General features: G+C 38.7%; 1 non-coding gene across 1 annotated transcript; it reads left to right on the top strand.

Annotated features, from left to right (window-relative positions):
* The first annotated feature begins 14,759 nt into the window (after positions 1-14,759).
* Positions 14,760-14,938, top strand: LOC117277927 (small nucleolar RNA U3). The gene has a single exon (XR_004508249.1). It is a non-coding gene; the product is annotated as a small nucleolar RNA U3 (small nucleolar RNA).
* The last annotated feature ends 1,902 nt before the right edge of the window (positions 14,939-16,840 follow it).

Genomic DNA, 16,840 nt, shown 5'->3' with positions numbered 1-16,840 from the left:
GGTAACAATGCACTTGTTTTAGAGGACAATGCATAACAAAGCTCCGGCATTAAGGGTCTTACCCACAAGAACATCACCCATATTTTACATCTTCTACAACAGGTGCAGATGGGAAAGCAAGATGTCAGTAGCTCTGAGAAAAATGCAGTTGTGAACCTAGCTAGTATATATTTTTCACATAACTGTACAACTTGTTTTGCGCATAACAACAATCAAACATGGATATTAGATAGTGGTGCAACTGAACATATGACTTTTGATGAAACTTGTCTCTTTAACATGAATCTTCTACTTAAACATTCGAATGTAAACTTGCCTAATTCATCTAAGGTTAAAGTAACTCATTCAGGATCAGTTACAATCTTTTCTAACCTTACTCTTCATAATGTCTTATATGTACCAACCTTCAGATTCAATTTGTTATCAGTTCATAAATTGTGCAAGTAAAACAACTATAACATATTATTCACTTCTTTATTTTGTTTTATGCAGGCCCCTTCAATGAAGAGGCCTTTAGTGATTGGTAGGGAGAGTTGTGGATAATATATTCTGGAATCAAGGCATTTGGAACTCATTTCCAAGAAGCCATCTTATTTTAGTAATAGAGTTGTTCTAGGAAAGAATTTGTATAATTAGAAGAAATCTTCAGTTTTATTTTCCTTTTCGAGTCTTTCAGATGTAAAGAACGAGTTATGGCACTATCATTTAGGTCATGTGCCTTTGAGTAATATGAAGAAGATTTTATCTATTCCTAGTTCTTGTTGTGATAATTTTTCTATACCTTGTGTTATTTATCCGATGGCTAGGCAGTCAAAGCTGTCATTTTCAATTAGTTCTATCACTACTAAATATGTTTTTTGAATTAATCCACATAGATACTTGGGGTCCTTACAATACAAACACATATGATGGATACAAATATTTTCTAACTATTGTAGCTGATTATAGTAGGGGGACTGGGACATATTTTCTTAGCACAAAGTCAAATATTTTTCCAGTTTTATAATTCTTTTTAGCAATGGTAGAGAGACAATTTTACAGTAAAATTAAAGTCATACGTTCAGACAATGCTTTTGAGCTTGGAACAGGAAAGGTACATGCAGAATATCTTTTAAAACAAGGGATTGTGCATCAGACAACTTGTGTTGGGACTCCCCAACAAAATGGAATTGTTGAAAGAAAGCACAAGCATATTTTGGAAATCTCAAGGGCTTTACTATATCAATCACATCTACTAGTGAAGTTTTGGGGAGACTGTGTGTTGACTATAATACATTTGATTAACAAGTTTCCTTCAAGGGTACTTAGGTTCAAAACACCTTATGAAATCATCTTTAAGGCTAAACATGATTATTCCAGACTTAAGTGTTTTGGATGTCTATGTTTTGTATCCACTCTTATATCTCATAGGATAAAGTTTGATCCAAGGGCTTTACCTTGTGTCTTTCTGGGGGTATCCACATGGTAATAAAGCGTACAAAGTTCTTAACTTAAACACACAAAAGAATCTTGTATCTAGGGACGTAGTGTTTCATAAAGATATTTATCCTTTTGGCTCTATCAGATCCACAAAAATCCAGAAACCTATTTTTTCCCTTTCAGATTCATCTAAATAGAATATTAATTTTCACGATTTATTTCCTGGAAATTCAAGAGAAGACCCAGACTATGTTTTGGAACCTAACAACCAAGAAGTTCCTACACCAAATCCTCAAAATGTAAGTAGGAACTGACCTATTGCATTTAGAAGATCCACGAGACTTGACAATTCTCCTTCCCTTCCAGAAATGTCTGCATCAGTGCCAAGTCCTCAACCTGAAAATAGAGAATCACCGGTCATACTTAGAAAGTCCTTAAGAGTCAGTAAAACTTCTTCCTATTTAAGTGACTATGTTATTAATGCAGTCCAGTTAACAAATGTAAGTGGTTCTTGTTTTCTTTCCCCTGTTACACACACTTCTTACTCATTTTCTACACTTTCAAGCTCAAATCAGAATTTCCTAAATTGCCTTTCAAATGTTCAAGAACCACTAATGAATCTTTAATGAATCTTATAATAAATATTTTATATGATTTTCTTAATGAGCATAAAGAAAATTAAAAGGATATTTATTTTAGATATGAGGTAATATTAAATGTGAACCTAATTGTAGTTGCATTAGATTACTTAACATTGCAACAAAAGAAGATTGCTAATGCTTATAAGTTAAATGAAAGTTTTATAACTCCTGCTAATTCGCACAAAATGATCATCAAACAAGCTCCTTTTATATTTTCATTTTCAATAATAGTTGGGACCAATAAAATTATAATTTTTAATGACTCTAGGTGCTCTAAGAATAACTCGATCTAACTCTACAATAAATATTTTTACGGCATTAATATTAGGTAATAGTATTATTGGGCTTGCACATCATAGGCTATCCCTTACTAGTATTATGTATACGAGGTGATATGTAAACTTGATCTAATACAGATTTTATAGATAACGAATGAAATACACCAAAACTGGTATAAACTCTTACCAAATACATTTTAGAATTTAGTACTACTTGATTTAAAATCATGCATCTAAGAGTTAAACACAACAAAAAAAAATTAAAGAATCTGTCAGACAACCATTAGACTGTGTCCCAGCAAGCCAGAATTATCGCCACCATTAATCACGCTCTAGTCTAGAGCGCCATGACTCAAGGGGCCATGAGAACCACCATTAACCACGCTCTAGTCTAGAGGCTAAATTTCATCCACCAGACTCGGTTTCTGGTCTCCTTTGAACTAAAGCCTATCGAACAGATCCTGTTCAAGTAAAGTCGTGAACTTAATCTTCGCCGTTCATTTCTATAAAGGACCGCTTCGTGCAGTATATTGTCGATGTGGGAGAAAGACAGTGTCGTTTAAAAGATGCGGTCTCTTTTTATGGTTAAGTCAGGTTTGTTCGTATTTTTAATGGTCAAACTTAAAGTAATAATATTGGCCAAGTCCAAAATAAAGAGGGCAATAATAATTTATCAAACCAGTATCGTCCCAGCACACCCGAAATGATCCAAGGGCTTTACCTTGTGTCTTTCTGGGGGTATCCATATGGTAAGAAAGAGTACAAAGTTCTTAACTTAAACACATAAAAGAATCTTGTATCTAGGGACGTAGTGTTTCATAAAGATATTTATCCTTTTGGCTCTATCATATCCACAAAAATCCAGAAACCTATTTTTTCTTTTTCAGATTCATCTAAATAGAATATTGATTTTCACGATTTATTTTCTGGAAATTTAAAAGAAGACCCAGACTATTTTTTGGAACCTAACAACCAAGAAGTTCCTACACCAAATCCTCAAAATGTAAGTAGGAACTCACCTATTTCATTTAGAAGATCCACGAGGCTTGACAATTCTCCTTCCCATCCAGAAATGTCTACATCAGTGCCAAGTCCTCAACCTAAAAATAGAGAATCACCGGTCATACTTAGAAAGTCCTTAAGAGTCGGTAAAACTCCTTCCTATTTGAGTGACTATGTTATTAATGCAGTCCAGTTAACAGATGTAAGTGGTTCTTGTTTTCTTTCCCCCGTTACACCCACTTCTTACTCCTTTTCTACACTTTCAAGCTCAAATCAGAATTTCTTAAATTGCCTTTCAAATGTTCAAGAACCACTAATCTTTAATCAAGCAACCCATCATCCAGGATGGCAAGAGGCAATACATAAAGAAATTGATGCATTAGTACAAAATGACACTTGGGATGTAGTTAAACTTCCTCCAAATAAAAAGGCACTTCCATCCAAATGGGTATACAAGGTTAAACAACATTCAGATGGAAGTATTGAGCGTTTGAAAGCAAGATTAGTCATCAGAGGAGATATACAACGTGAAGAATAGATTTCAATGAGACATTCTCACATGTGGTCAAAATGACCACAATTAGATGTCTATTGGCTACTGCGGTCAAGAAAGGATGGGGGTTATATCAATTAGACGTTAATAATGCTTTTCTACATGGAGATTTAAACGAAGAAGTCTATATGAAATTTTCGGTCGGTATGACTGCCCCAACTCCCAAACATGTCTGCATGTTAAACAAGTCGCTTTATGGACTTCGACAAGCTTCACGATAATGGTATTCAAAACTCAAAGGTGCACTAAATTTCAAAGGTTATTCACATCCCCTAAATGACTATTCCTTATTTTTTCTATAGAAAGGGAACTTCAATTTCCATTTTAGCAGTTTACGTAGATGACATTGTGCTAACTAGGAACGACTTAGGGGAACTAAATGCACTGAAAGCTTTCCTTGATCAAGAATTCAAAATTAAGGATCTTGAAAACTTACATTACTTTTTGGGGATGGAAGTTGTCCGTGAATCATCTAGTTTAATCTTGACTCAACAAAAGTTCACTTTGGATTTGCTTAAATAGTTCAATTGTCTGGATAAGCCGCCTGTGTCTTCACTTTTAGATCCAACCCAGAAACTTGTTGCCAACACCGGTGATATCATTCCAGATCCAACACTGTACCGACACTTGATCGGTAAATTGAATTACCTAACTCATACGCGACCGGATCTTTCATTCACCATACAACACCTGAGTCAATATATGCAAGATCCTCGCCAGCCATACCTAGAAGCTGCTCTACGAGTCCTTCGCTACCTTCTTAGAGATCCAGGTCTTGGACTTTTTCTGTCAGTGTCATCATCATTCAAGCTTCAAGCTTTCCGTGACTCCGATTGGGCTTCTTGCCCAGATTCAAGGAAATCAGTAAGTAGCTTCTATATCTCCCTCGGATCCTCACCAATTTCCTAGAAATCAAACAAATAAATGTCAATTTCTCTCAGTTCTGCCGAGGCAAAATATAGGACTATGAGACGGGTAGTTGCAGAACTCACTTGGCTAATTCGCCTTTTCGATGATCTTTCAACACCAATAGAACTTCCAGTTCCCTTAATTCAGACAGTCAGGCCGCAATCCACATCGCAAAGAACCCGGTCTTCCACGAAAGAACGAAACATTCTGCCCTTACTCCGAATCATGCCATGTGCCATCCAATCAAACCATCCATATTACACTCACAATTGCAATTACATTCCAGCTGGTGTGGCAACGGATAGATATGGAATAGTCTAGAACTTTGTTATCTGTAATTAACTGTCTTTTATATTTATATATATTTCTTATACATAGTATACATAGGACAAAATTTGTTATAATAGTGCAAATGATAGAAGAATACGTATATGCACAGTACATAGAAAATTTTGTATAAGAAAGGGGTATTATGTATAGACTAGACACATAATACAATATTCCAATCAAGGATTGGATTTCAAAATCTTTCAATTTCTTCACTAGTGTACGAGTTCAAATAATAGAAAATTTTGCATGGCTTTTTTACCAAGTGTACAAGTTCATGTAATAGAAAATTTTGATAGTAAATATAAATGAAACCAAACCTCTTTTCCCTGATATTGACACAAATTATACTGTTTTTCAAACAGAATGATGAGATTCGAAGTCGGAAGTACTAAGCATTAAACATCAATCGTTTAATTTCTTGAAAGTAATCATCACTCAAACCAAATTAAACAATTAGACAAAATAAAACAAAGGCCAAAGTGTTTTCTAGTTCAAGCATCTGAAGTTCGTTTTTTCTTAAAATTTTAAACAAAAAAGAGGAAGATTGGGTAGTCCAGGTTAGTTCTAAAAACAAATTGAGCAAGGTATATTTTTAGTCGCTCTCAAAATGGCATACATGGTGAAGTGCCATGGTGCATGCTATTTGCCGATGATGTGGTGTTGATCGACGAGACGCGAAGCGAGGTCAACGCAAGGTTGGAGGTTTGGAGGCAAACCTTGGAGTCTAAAGGTTTCAAGTTGAGCAGGACTAAGACAGAATACTTAGAGTGCAAGTTCAGTGACGGGACTCATGAGTCTCACGTGGATGTGAAGCTTGATACTCAAGTTATCCCCAAGAAAGGTAGTTTCAAATATCTCGGGTCTATTATTCAGGGTAAATGGGAGATTGACGAGGATGTCGCATATCGTATTGGAGCGGGATGGATGAAATGGAGGCTTGCGTCCGGCGTCTTATGTAATAAGAATGTGCCGTCAAGACTTAAAGGTAAATTCTATAGAGTGGTGGCTCGACCAACTATGCTTTATGGGGCGTAGTGTTAGTCAATTAAGAACTCACATGTGCAAAAGATAAAAGTAGCAGAAATAAGGATGTTGAGATGGATGAGTGGGTATACCAGGAGAGATAAGATTAGAAATAAAGTTATTCGGGACAAAGTGGGAGTGGCCTCCGTGGAGGACAAGATGCGGGAGTCGAGACTGAGATGGTTCGGACATGTAAAGAGGAGAAGCATTGATGCTCCTGTCAGGAGGTGTAAGAGGCTAACCATGGCGGGTTTGAGAAGAGGTCGAGGTAGGCCAAGGAAGTATTGGGGAGAGGTGATTAGACATGATATGGCGCAGCTTCAGCTTACCGAGGACATAACCCTTGATAGGTACGGAGGTTGAGGATTACGGTAGAAGGATAGTAGGTAGTTGTAAGTTTCTCCTTTTCCTATTAGTTTCCTTAGTAGCACTCATGTTCCTATATATGCTTAAGTAGATCGTTACTTAGTCATGTGATTTAGTTCGCATCTGCTATCGTATTCCTTGTTGTTAGTGTTTAGTACTACTAATTCCCCCCCTTTTCCCCCTTGTCTTCTTCCCCTTATTCCTCTTCTCACTCTTTCTAAGTCGAGGGTCTATTAGAAACAACCTCTCTACCTTCACTAGGTAGGGGTAAAGTCTGATACTACACTTGATGCACAATTTGTGCAGGTACACATGTTTAGCGGCCTTGTGGGCACAGAGGCACGATAATGGCGGGGACTTAGGTGAGCTGCATTCTATACGATGCTTCGCAGCCAACAGAATCTCTTTCAGAGTACTTACATTTTTCCTGTCCAATTGTATTCCGAACAGCTGTTATATTTTATTTTTCATTCTTAGTAAATGCTCATGCACCTGTGACACCGGGTTTTGGGATGATTATGGGTTGCACTGTATTGGAAATTCTTTTAAAGATATTATTACGTATTTTGTAAACTCCATCTTCTGCTATTTAATTGAGGGGAATCACTATGATTTCAAAAATATTAAAATGAGAATTTACTAATTATTGGTGTTGGCTTGCCTGACAGTAGTGTCCGGCGCCATCACGGACTTTCAAGGATTTTGGGTCGTGACAACATAGTATCCGAGCACTAGGTTCACTTAGGTCTCATGAGTGATGAGCGAGTCTAGTAGAGTCTTGCAGATCGGTATGGAGACGTCTGTACTTATCTTCGAGAGGCTACAGGGCTGTTAGGAGCACTTCCCTTCTTGATTCTCGTCGTGTGATTTGATTCCTTTGAGGCTTATGCCTTCATTTCTTACCCATTCAATCTTATGCGATGTGAAGCGCTGGTTATAAATTGGGAATTGAGGAATTGTAATGGTACTACAGATGTGGTGCGGGATGTTTCCCCATGCATAATTGATTGGGCTATTGTCGTTGCCTTGTGGAAGGATATTATGTTATTTCAGCTCAGTAACTATACTTCTGAGAGCTTTGAGGCTATGCACATGTTGCTATGATGCTCATGAGTTGTTATCGCACAATATTGATGTGATGGTAGAATGCTTGCCCATGTGTCAGGGAAGGGAATGACTTGAAAGGAGGGTTACTCAGTGCATGATACAGAGATTAGATATTTTACTTCCGACGGAGGAAAGGCAATCAAACTAAGAATGTTCAGACTTGGGTTGATGGAGTAACGGGACTCGATATTTTCGAGCATGGTGGAATCTTCGCATGTGATGTGGCGTTATCGTCCTTGATTGGTTATAATGTGATAAGTTTGCCGGTGTTATGGTTTCCTTCAATTCGCCTTGAGGAAGGACATGTGGGAGGTGCCTTGCAGTGGAGAAACTTATAGAAGGCCAAGTGTGAGAAACATAAGTCGAGTAGTTGCTTAAAGGAGAGAGTTTGACCAAAGTGGGAGAGTGGCAGAGTAGCATGTGAGTCATGTGAGAGGATAGCTACACGTCTTGAGGAATGTTTAGAGTGATTTGGGATACATGGTGGGCAGTGACTAGATCTACATGCTTAATTTGGAATATTGGATGCTATATTGAGGAAGATTGGGTGTGACAGAAAGGAGTTGCATGATATGAAGAAGGATACCGTATGACTCTGGATTGGAATGTATTGTCGCACCTTTAGTTGTCGTCCACGAGGAGTGAACATACTGGTGCAGCTGGTGAATGAGCTCGAACTCAGGATGATCTACTGATTTCGTAGTAATTATACCCAGTGCAACGACGTTGGAATATGTCGGCATGTAGTTTCCACTCTTGTGAGCGGGATAGCGGTTGCGTGGTGTTGATGAAACTTCTATGGAGTATTTCTACTGACTATCCAGGAAGAGGTCGAATATGTGCATGTGGCTAGTGATTTAGAGTATTCATGAAGTGTTTAACATAAAGGATTTCGAGGAATTTGGCGGGTTGATTGTGCTAGATCATGTCGATGAAGGAAGAATCTTGGTGGGTTTCAGGTTTATGCAATAGTAGCTTCAAGCTAAGTGGGAGAGTCCCACCGCCCACAGTTGGATTGCATGGTCGTCTATTTGTAAGATTTCTTGTTATCGACATATTGATGGGTTATTATGACTAAGTAAAGAGAACATCAATGGTAATTTGAGCAAGAGATTTGAGGAATGTGTGCTATACTTGGACTTATCGGTTCATGCTCAAGATTTGGGAAGACTCAGGATTTATGCTTCGTGTAGAGGCGAGTTACAAGGAAGATGATTTATCCAGGTGCTTTTTTGAGAGGGTGCTCATGTGCTAGCAGAGCCTTGGAGTTGATTATATTGGGACCAAGTCAGAGTGGGTGACTCTCAATAACGGTACTAATGGATTCAAAAGTTAAGGTGTGGTGCCTAAGGATTTCGAGTCCATAGTATGGTTGAATATCGAGCTTTTGCAACGGATTATGATAAAGGAGCTTGGAGTGTTCCGTGTTATCTTTGGTCTACGGGGTAGCATGAGAGGTAGGGGAACATGTAACATTGGATTTATAGAAAAATCACCAGAATGGGTATATCAGTTGAAGACGCGATTATGCGCACAAGGAGGGTATGAAATGGTTCGTGGGTTTTGAGACAATGTGGTCTCGTGAAATGGGGTCACTCAAGATGAGTGCGGATTGAGTTTGTTATATTGATAAAGGAGCTGTTGTTATTTCTAAGGAAGATCAAGAGTAAATTAGGAGAATTCGAGTTTTGTTAGCAATGGTTGAATTGGCATGATGATGGCAACGATCAGCTCCTTCAGCGTGTTGAGTTGTGCATGTGATTTGTGGTGGTACGTGTGAGGTTTGACAGCCGCCGTAATTGATTTTATTTGGGGGCATTCGAGAATTATGGCATATTATGTGTAGACGGATCCCGGAAGGATTATGGTGGTTTAGACCACTACTTGAGGTTGGTATTTTCTACAGATATGAGGATTCAGTCGCGAGTTGAGATGGTTCTCTTGGAATGAGTTAAGTAAAAGGTTTCTATGTGGTGAAGTGTTTACCCTATTAGTAGTTCGGAAGTTAAGATGAAATTCTTGTACTTTTGCGCATTGGCATGACTAAGTGCAGTGATCGGCATGGGAATCATAAGTTGAGGATCAAGATTATAATTTTGTGTCGACAAGAATGTGAAGAGCTCAGATGAGCGGGAAAGGATTCAGATGGTTAGAGTAAGCTAGTATTGCCTTTGGCGTCACCTGAGAACGGTGCCTGGTGTGAAGAGGCTTTGTATACTGAATGCGGATTCTAGAATTGCTTTACAGTGTTGGTGTGGCCGGTAGTATGAATGTACAGACTTGTTACCTGGTGTGGAAGGTCATGGGAGCATATCCCACGGGAAGATTGTATAAGTGTGACGTGTAGTCACTTGATTGATTGAAGAATGGAAACCAAGTATGAAGATTGTGGTAATATCGCTAATTAGGAATTTATGCCTGGAGGGCGCTCGGTTCATTTGGTTGTGTACTGTGGGAGATTGTTCCGGTTATGATGGTTGTTCTCATGTGTTATGTGAAAAAGGGTTATTATGGATCCTTGAAAGGTTATAAGCCTAGTACGGTGCGATCAAAATCGGCTTGAGGTCTGTGGAAGGATTTAAAAGTGAATGTGGGCTCTATGTCAGGCTGGATGTGTTCATTTAAGCATAGTGCTCCTTATGGAGGAGTATTCGGACGTTGGATGTCGTTTCGCAGTTGGCGTTTTTTCATGTAATGCTATATTGTGCCGTGTGAGTTGTGAAACGACTTGATAAATTTCACATGTGATGAGGTTCCGTGTAGCAATGATGTTATGTAAGCATGATGACTCTCGAGATTCAGATCATATATCTCACCTTAGTTGTGTTTGACTTTCGCAGCGTATGGCACTATCTGTCTCCCAAGGGATGGTATTATGCACTTAGCGTGCTTGTGGACGATATTCGGGTATTTTGTAATAAAGAGCAGTTTAGCTCGGTAACTAATTCCTTACAGGTTATTATGTGTGAATCAGGTGGCATGCCGCCACGGGTATGTTGTTTGGATCGGGTTGCATGTCGCAACAGTGTGATGTTGAGTAGAGTCCCCTATAGCTATTTTTTGAGTGTTTTGTATCCCATTTTCTAAGGAAGGTTCATGACACCTTTTTGGTTGTCCAATTAGTTACACGGGTTGAGTAATCCTTTCTGGAGTTCATTTTCCTCGGGTATCATGTTCGGGTTTGTAGCTTATTGGCTCATTTCGGCATCATATGCGACTTTTGGCAGTGCCTGAGGTGGCTTATTGCCTGGGCAGCTTATACTGGGTGAGACGAGATTTTTGGATCTGGGATCAATGCAATCGAATTATATGAAGCATATTAAAGAGAAAACACCATTATTCAGTTCATAATGGGGTGATGATTCTAGTCAAGAGGAGAGATTCAATGATTTGTTGACTCGGCAGTTGGTTATGAATTTTTACACGTCTCTTTCATCGTGGCAGTATTGCAAGAGTTGGAACCAGACTTATATATGTCATGAGGTGCATGGTGAACATCAGATTCGGGGAATTTTGGCTATTATTACCAGAGAATGTTATTATAGTCATGTGAATTATGCGGTGCATGGTGTGAATTCTGCAAAGTTATGCAGTCATATTTTGGTACATTGTGTGGTGATTGGTACGGTGATCGTATGCTTGAAACAGGCCTAGAAGAATATTTCAGATGTTGGAATTTGGCTCTAAGGCTAGTTTGACGAAACATAAGGGGAATCTTCAGATTTGCTCGAGCCAGTGTGCTCAACTAAGTTTAGGTAGCACGGGTAGGTGCACGAGGTGTTAAGCAGTGATTTCAGATAACTCCAGAGCAGTTCATAAAACGTTCGAGGACGAACGTATGTTTAAGTGGGAGAGAATGTAACGACCCGACCAGTTATTTTGAGCTCCAACACGTTGTTCGGCGGATTGAGTCCTTGAGTAGCTTCACTTCAGGTATTATGACTTATTCGCGTGGTCGGAATTTAAATTCGGGAAGTTCGGAGTTGATTTGGAAAGAAAATTCTCATTTCGAAAGCCTTAAGTTGAAAGAATTGACTAAGATTGGATTTTAGAGTAAACAGCCTCGGAATCGAGATTTGAAGGTTCCAGCATGTTTGTATGATAATTTCGGACTTGGGCGTATATTCGGATCGGGTTTTGGATACCCTGGGAACGTTTTGGCACCTATTGTGGAAGTTAACATTTTGGAAGAATTCCATAAATTTGGGTTGAAGTGCATTTCAATGTTATCGATGTCTATTTGGAATTCCGAGTCTGGGAATAGCTCCGTATGGTGATTCTGGTATTGGGAGAGCGACCGGAAATGGATTTGGAGGTCCGTAGGTCATTTTGGGGTCATTTGGTGAAAGTTGGAAATTCGGATAATTTTACGAAGTTTGACCGGGAGTGGACTTTTTGATATCGGGGTCAGAATTTGATTCCGGAAGTTTGAGTAGGTCCGTGTTGTAAAATATGACTTGTGTGCAATATTTGAGGCCAATCAGACGTGATTTGATAGGGTTCGACATAGACTGTAGATGTTTGGAATTCTAAAGTTCATTAAACTTGGAATGGGGTACGATTCATGAAATCGACGTTGTTTGATGTGATTTGAAGGCTCGACTAAGTTTGTAATGTATTTTGTGACGTGTTGGTATAATTGGTTAAGGTCCCGAGGGCCTCGGGTGGATTCCGGATGGTTAATGGATCGAGTTTGGACTTGGAAGAAAAGATGAGGCAGCTGATATCTGGTGTGATCGCACCTGCGCATTAAGGGCCACAAGTGCGAGGTCGCAGGTGCGAGCCTGTGGTCGCATGTGTGGTTTGGTCAAAGCTGGTCAGTGACCGCAGGTGCAAAGGGTTGTCCGCACCTGCGAGGTCGCATATGCGGAGGTGCGTCGCAGGTGCGAGAGTGAAAGAAGAATTCAGGAGCGCAGGTGCGAGGTTATGTCCGCACCTGTGGAGGCGCAGATGCGGAAGGAGGGCACAAGTGAAGAGTCGTGCTAGGCAGAGGGAATGCGCATGTGCGAGGTTTTGGCCGCACCTGCAAGACCGTAGATGCGCCGAATAGGCCACATGTGCGAACGTGGGGGCTGGGCAGTGTGTTCTTTAAACAACGAGGGCTTGGCTCATTTTCACCTCATTTTCTCCATGAGAGCTGGTCTTGGAGCAAGTTTGGAGCTCATTATTCGTCATCAATGCGAAGGTAAGTGATTCCCACTTATTATAAGTTAAATACATGGTTTGTATAAGGATTTAAACATAAAAATTAGTATAAATTGTGGGGTATTTGGTAGAAGACACAGAATTTGGTATTTTTGGATTTTGACCACAAAATTGGGCATGGAATTGAGAATAAAATATATATTTGAGTTCGTGAGATTATGGGTAAAGTTTATCTTAAAGAATGTTTGGAATTCCTCGGTGATTTTTATCGACTTTTCGATCGGGGTTAGAAATTGTTATAAATTGGATTATATTGAGTATTTAAGTATATATTAATGGGTTTGCATAATTATTGGCTAGTTTTAGAGCATTGTGCATCGATTCAAGTTGTTTGAAGGGCTCGGAAGCCGGTTATGGAACTACGGAGCGAGGTAAGTCTCCTTTCTAACCTTGTAAGGGCGGATTAACCCCATAGGTGAACTAAATTATTGTGTGCTTCTATTTGTGGGGTCTACGTACGCACGAGGTGACGAGAGTCCGTACGTAGCTACTAGATATGCCTACGTATGGGTAGTTTTAGGCTCACATCATGCCTTGTTGATATTGTTATTGATTTATTTTTATTGTTTGCCTTGAGAGGGAGCGAGATTGAGTCTACTTATTAAATGTTTTGAAAGGAGTTGAAAATTAAGAACTTAGGATTTAAAAGGTAACATTTGAACTTCGTAATTTTGAAAAGAATTGAGGAATAATATACTAGCTGAAGAAATCTATGTGTAACCGCGTCGCATGTATGTTTCGCGAGCGGTGTAATTTCCTTAAAACGATACAAGCTGAATTTACCTTATTTTGAAAAGAATCAAGAAAGAGATATGATTTTAATGTTAAATTTATATTTGACCGCGTCGCAAGTATGATTCGTGAGCGGGGTATTTCCTACTACTCTCATGGGAGCAGGCCATTCGCCTTGGCGGATTAAATAGATGCATCTATGGTTCGCGCCATTCGACCCTCTGGTAGTGCATAGTTTAAATATTTGTTGGATCAGGCCGTACGACCTTGACCTGATTTGCGCATGCTTGCCTTGAAATTTATAAATAATAATATTGCCTCCTCTGCCTGAGTTAAATTGTTCAATAAAGGGAGATAAATTTGAAGATTTCTTAATTATAAAAGAACTGCTTACTTACTTAAAAATATTGAGCTTGCAACCATTCAAATAATCTATACTTAATTATATCATTGATATCACATTTATAGCCCATAGTAAGTATCGAAGTCGACCCCTCATCACTACTTCTTCGGGGTTGGGTGGGATACTTACTGGGTACGCGTTGATTTACATACTCATACTACACTTACTGCACATTTTGTGCAGGTACATATATGTTTAGCGGCCTTATGGGCACAGAGGCGCAATTATGGTGGGGACTTAGGTGAGCTGCATTCTATACGACGCTCCACAGCCAACAGAGTCTCCTTCAGAGTACTTACATTTTTCCTGTCTAATTGTATTCCGTACATTCTTAGTAAATGCACATGCACTTGTGACACCGGGTTTTGGAATGATTATGGTTTGCACTGTATTGGAAATTATTTTAAAGATATTATTACGTATTTTGTAAACTCCATCTTCTGCTATTCAATTAAGGGGAATAACTATGATTTCAAAAATATAAAAATGAGAATTTACTAAATATTGGTGTTGGCTTTCCTGAATGTAGTGTCCGGCGCCATCACGTCCTTTCAAGGATTTTGGGTCTTGACACTTGATTGATGAACATGTTGTGCGAATTAGCAGGAGTTATAAAACTTTCATTTAACTAATAAGCATTTGCAATCTTCTTTTGTTGCAATTTCAAGTTATCGAATGCAACTACAATTAGGTTCACATTAAATATTACCTCATATCTAAAATAAATATCTTTTTAATTTTCTTTATGCTCATTAAGGAAATCATATAAAACATTTATTATAAGATTCATTAAGGATACATCCTTGAGTTCTATAGAGACACGAAACCAAGTCTGGTGGATGAAATTTAGCCAATAGACTAGAGCGTGATTAATGGTGTTTCTCATGGCCCTCGGATCATGGCGCCGTAGATGATCGTTCTCAGCCTCATTACGGGTTTGCTGGGACGGTCTAATGGTTGTCTGACAGACTCTTCAATCTTTGTTTTGCTGTGTTTAACTCTTAGATGCATGATTTTAAATTAAGTAGTACTAAATTTTAAAATGCATTTGGTAAGAGTTTATACCAGTTTTGGTGTATTTCATTTGTTATCTATAAAATCTGTATTAGATCAAGTTTACATATCACCTCGTATACATAATACTATTAAGGGATAGCCTATGATGTGCATGCGTAATAATAGTATTACCTAATATTAGTTTCGTAAAAATGTTTATGGTAGAGTTAGATCGAGTTATTCTTAAAACACCTAGAGTCATTAAAAATTATAATTTTATCGGTCCCAACTATTATTGAAAATGAAAATCTAAAAGGAGCTTGTTTGATGATCATGTTGTGCGAATTAGAAGGAGTTATAAAACTTTCATTTAACTTATAAGCATTAGCAATCTTATTTTGTTTCCATGTGAAGTTATCTAATGCAACTACAATTAGGTTCACATTTAATATTACCTCGTATCTAAAATAAATATCTTTTTAATTTTCTTTATGCTTATTAAGGAAATCATATAAAACATTTATCATATGATTCATTAAGGATACATCCTTGAGTTCTAAGGAGGGAGGAAACCAAGTCTAGTGGATGAAATTTAGACAATAGACTAGGAGTGATTAATGGTGGTTCTCATGGCCCTCGGGTCATAGCGCCGTAGATAATCGTTCTCAGCCTCATTTCGGGTGTGCCGGGACGGTCTAATTGTTGTATGATAGACTCTTCTATCTTTTTTTGTTGTGTTTAACTCTTAGATGCATGATTTTAAATTAAGTAGTACTAAATTCTAAAATGTATTTGGTAAGAGTTTATACTAGTTTTGGTGTATTTCATTCGTTATCTATAAAATCTGTATTAGATCAAGTTTACAAATCACCTCGTATGCATAATACTAGTAAGGGATAGCCTATGATGTGTATGCCCAATAATACTATTACCTATGTCACGACCCAAAACTAACCCCTGTCGTGATGGCGCCTATCGTGGAACTAGGCAAGCCGTCTCATTTTCAAAACAAACCGATATCTTCATTTTTAAAGATAATTTCAAGGTTATTTAGCATAAACCTTCATTTAAAGAGTTCAAATCAAAGAAAAACAGAAGTGCGGAAAAGAAAAGCCCGACATCGGGGTGTCACTAGTCATGAGCATATACTACAATCTGGCTAACAATATCAAGGCTAACTCAGCCCGGAAAATAGCTAAATACAACTAGAGGAAGATAAGAGGGAGAAGAGCAGGGGCTGTGATCGCCAAACAGCTACCTTGATACCTCCAAGACAATCTGCATCCAGAACACTCAATAACCGCTACCGTGTCCAGCTACACCTATATCTGCACACAAGGTGCAGGGAGTAACGTGAGTACGCCAAACATCTCGTTTAAACCCAGTTCCAGTAAAAACAATAAATAAAGCCTAAGCAGTAGTGACGAGCAATAAAACATATAATGTTCATATCAGGAGATATCAGTAAAATACCACATGCTCTTAAAAATCAGGATTTGAATCAAACATCTCGTTTAAACCCAGTTCCAGTAAAAATCATTTTTAAAGACATTTTTTTCCAACAGTTTCTCAAACAAAGGCTCAATGCAAAGGTGAGAAAAAAATGATAAAATCATAAACAGCCACTCGGGCAAACCTCACAGTCACTCGTGCCACTCGGGCATACCTCACAATCACTCTTGCCACTCGGACATACCTCAAAATCACTCTTGCCACTCGGGTGTACCTCACAATCACTCATGCCTCCCAGTCACTCAGCACTCGACACTCGACACTCGGCACTCGCACTCAGTAGGTACCTGCGCTCACTGGGGGTGTATACAGACTCCGGAGGGGCTCCTTCAGCCCAAGCGCTATAATCTGCACGGACAACTCA

Source organism: Nicotiana tomentosiformis, chromosome 8 (genome assembly GCF_000390325.3).
Source record: "Nicotiana tomentosiformis chromosome 8, ASM39032v3, whole genome shotgun sequence".
NCBI lineage: Eukaryota > Viridiplantae > Streptophyta > Magnoliopsida > Solanales > Solanaceae > Nicotiana > Nicotiana tomentosiformis.
This window is presented reverse-complemented; position numbering and strand designations above follow the sequence as displayed.